This window comes from Colobus angolensis, unplaced genomic scaffold, assembly GCF_000951035.1.
Source record: "Colobus angolensis palliatus isolate OR3802 unplaced genomic scaffold, Cang.pa_1.0 Scaffold60, whole genome shotgun sequence".
Lineage (NCBI taxonomy): Eukaryota > Metazoa > Chordata > Mammalia > Primates > Cercopithecidae > Colobus > Colobus angolensis.
Window position 1 is genome coordinate 827,133 of NW_012119599.1, and position 3,920 is coordinate 831,052.

The window sequence follows — 3,920 nt, forward strand, 5'->3', positions numbered from 1 at the left end:
TGAGGTTAGGCATTCGAGACCAGCCGGGCCAACATGGTGAAGCCTCATCTCTACTAAAAATACAAAAATTAACTGGGTGTGGTGGCGCATGCATGTAGTCCCAGCTACTCAGGAGGCTGAGACACAAGACTTTCTTCAACCTGGGAGGCGGAGGTTACAGTGAGCCGAGATGGTCACTCCAGTCTGGGCCACAGAGCAAGACTCTGTCTCAAAAAAAAAAAAAGAAAAATCCACTTGTTAAAAACAACACACAACAGGTTGACAAACATGATTGGGACCTGACTTTGTCACCAAGACTGGCCAAACCTTGGCCAACCCTCCTACCCCCAACAGAGGCTGGTGAGGAAGGGATGGGGGTTCTGGAGAAGGGCATTGAGGGGTGCTCACCTCCTCTCTCTGTCACCCCTGGAGGTGGGTCAGTTCCACCCATCTGACCTCTGAGGTCTCACTGTAGACCGGGCAGAGGTGAGCGCTGGAACCACAGCATCCTTGCCTGTGGTGGGCGCTGCTCTCATTTCCATTTTTCAGATGAGGATTAAAGGAAGGTGAGGATGCAATGTAGAAGCTGGGGTTCTGCAGGCTCTTACCCCCCGCCAGGGCCTGACATATCATCACTGTTTACTGCAGACCCCCTCCCCTCACCCCACCTCTGACCTGGATGTCTACACTAACAGGCCAGAGGTTTTCAGACAATGCCCCCCATCGACCCTTTGCCCCTCGGGGGTGATTTGGAAACTCCTCTTAGCTGGGATCCTGGCCCCTGACTGCCCAAGTTCATCCGCTCTGCCAGCTGCCCGGATCCTGTCCGTAGAGCGCTATGTGGCAGTCACTGTGGCCAGAGTCACTATGTGGCCAGCTTTGGAAAGCTCCCAGGGCTCAGGCACCACCTGGAGGCTCCGGGCCAGCCCCCGCACTCCCACTCCCCTGCAGGCCTTGACTGAGGCCACATCAGATGACTGTGGTTTCCCTCAAGAGGCCATGACATTTTGGGTCTCCGCATCTTTGCTTATTGAGCTCACTCTTCCTGGAACTGTCTTTTTCCCTTTTCCATCTGTCAAAGACACCCTTGCTCTTCAAATTCTTTCTTACATTTTTCTTCCTTAAAGACGCAACCACTCCTCCCTCGAAGGCCCTCAGCACTTTTTCGGCTGCACGATGGCACTGGCCGCAGCCTGCCATGGCAAGGACATGTGTCTGCTCACCTGCTCCGCAGGGTCTTGTTGAGGGACTATTGTATGTCAGGGCTTGTCCCTGTGATGCTGGTGACATGGCAGTGACAGAGATAGACCTAGCCCTGCCCTACCGAAGCTCAGAGTTCAGTGGGGGAGACAACCCTGTCCTCAGAGTGGGCATGAAGCAGGGTAGAAGGGTGTCTAGGCAGGAGGGTGTGGTGGCTTACACCTGTAATCCCAGAGCTTTGGGAGGCCAAGGCCGGTGGATCACCTGAGGTCAGGAGGAGGAGACGGCTGAGCAGGGAACTGGGGTTTAGAAGAAAGTGAACCAAGTTAAGAGAAATGTTTCTGGCCAGGCGCGGTGGCTCACGCCTGTAATCCCATCACTTTGGGAGGCCGATGCAGGCGAATCACAAGGTCAGGAGTTCGAGACCATCCTGGCCAATATGGTGAAACCTCTTCGCTACAGAAAATACAAAAAATTAGCTGGGTGGGTGTGGTGGTGCACGCTTATAGTCCCAGCGACTTGGGAGGTTGAGTTTGGAGGATTGCTTGGGTCTGGGAGGTTGATGCTACAGTGAGCTATGATCATGCCACTGCACTCCAGCCTGGGTGACAGAGCAAGACTCCTTTCTAAAAAACAAAATGTTTTATAATAAGCAGCTAAGATACAAAATTACGAGCTGTACTAAGAAGGCGCAGTGCAAGGATCTGTGGAAATATAGACAGTTGTCCCTCATTATCCTTGGGGGATTGGTTCCAGGACCTTCCTGGGATACCAAAATCTGCGGATGCTCAAGTTCCTTATATACAACGGTGTCATATTTGCATATAACTTACATACATTATATGCAACAAACGTCCTTCTTTATACCTTAACTCATCTCTACATTACCTATAACACCTAACTCAATGCAAATGCTATGTAAATAATTATACTGTATTGTTTTAAAATTTGTATATTTTATTGTGTTTTTTGTTTTGTTTTGTTTTGTTTGTTGAGACAGAGTCTTGCTGTGTCACCCAGGCATGCAGTGGCGCGATCTCAGCTCGCTGCAGCCTCCACCTCCCAGGTGCAAGCAATTCTTGGGCCTCAGCCTCTTGATTGGTTGGGACTACAGGAGCCCAGCACCACACCTGGCTAATTTTTTTTTGTGGCGGGGGTGGGGCGGACAGGGTCTCACTCTGCTCTCCAGACTGGAGTGCAGTGGCTCCATCTCAGCTTGCTGCAACCTCTGCCCCCCGGGTTCAAGCGATTCTCCTGCCTCGGCCTCCTGAGTAGCTGGGACTACAGGTGAGCACCACTACCGCCTGGCTAATTTTTGTATTTTTAGTAGAGACGGGGTTTCATTATGTTGGCCAGGCTTGTCTCAAACTCCTGACCTCAGGTGATCCACCTACCTCAGCCTCCCAAAGTGCTGGGATTATAGGAGTGAGCCCCTGCACCCTGTGTGTTTTGAACATTTTTCATCTGCAGTTGGCTCAAACCAGTAGACACAGAGGGTGACTGGTCTAGGCGCCTGCCCTGGTCTGGGGTGGGGCTCAGGAAGTGATGTGTTGGGAACGGGGGACTCAAAGGGACTTGATTCATTTTACGATTTATTTCTTTTTAGTCATTCCCATCTTCCTAGCACCCAACCTGACCCACAAATGGGACTTAAACACCGGCGCGCGCACACACACACGCCGTGGGCTGGGCCTGGGAGTTGTAGCTCTTAAGGGTCTTCCGTGGTCATTGCCCCACCTGCTGGTCACACTGGGAGTGACACTCAGGAGTGGCCCCAGAGCCACTCTCTGGGAAGTGAGGGGATCCTTGGGAGCCCTCAGGCGGCCCTGGTTGGGTATGTCCCCTTGTCTGGTCACTTTCTCAGGACAGGTTTTGAACTGGTCTAGTAGACCTGCGAGGCTGAACTGGAAATGACTCCCGGTCCAGGCATTTCTCTGCTTTGGGCTGCAGCCGAGCCTCTCAGTGCTTGCCCAGGGGCCATTAGATGCTTAGTGCCGTGTATGGGTCTTTGATTAATAAAAAATGGGAAGGGAAGTCATGATTATTTAATAATGTAGCCTGTCTGGGAGTAAAAGTCTTTCAAAACATAGGGCCCTAGGGGGAAACTACTGATAGGCAGCTGAGAAGCATGGGTACCGGGATGCGGTGGGAGAAGGCGTGGGCGTTGGGATCCGAGCGCGCTGGGCTTTGAGACCCGGCTCAGCTGCTTTCAGGTGTGATGCAAGAGGCTTCACCTGCCGGGCCTCCACTCCTCTACGGCCAGATTTCTCCAGTGACTCCTGCCGGCATGCCTGGGCAGGGTCCGCACACCTTGAGTGGGTGCTGCGTTTTAGTGTGAGTCCATCCAGCCTGGGTGTGAACTAAGTGAAATGATGTCTATAAAGTTTGGCACGGCCGGGCGCGGTGGCTCACGCCTGTAATCCTAGCACTTTGGGAGGCCGAGGCGGGCAGATTGCCTGAGCTCAGGAGTTTGAGACCACCCTGGGCAACACGGTGAAACCCCCCTCTCTACTAAAATACAAAAGAAATTAGTGGGGCGTGGCGACACGCGCCTGCGATCCCAGCTACTCAGGAGGCCGAGGCAGGAGAATTGCTTGAACCCGGGAGGCAGAGGTTGCAGTGAGCCGAGATGACGCCACTGCACTCCAGGAGTTTGAGACCACCCTGGGCAACACGGTGAAACCCCCCTCTCTACTAAAATACAAAAGAAATTAGTGGGGCGTGGCGACACGCGCCTGCGA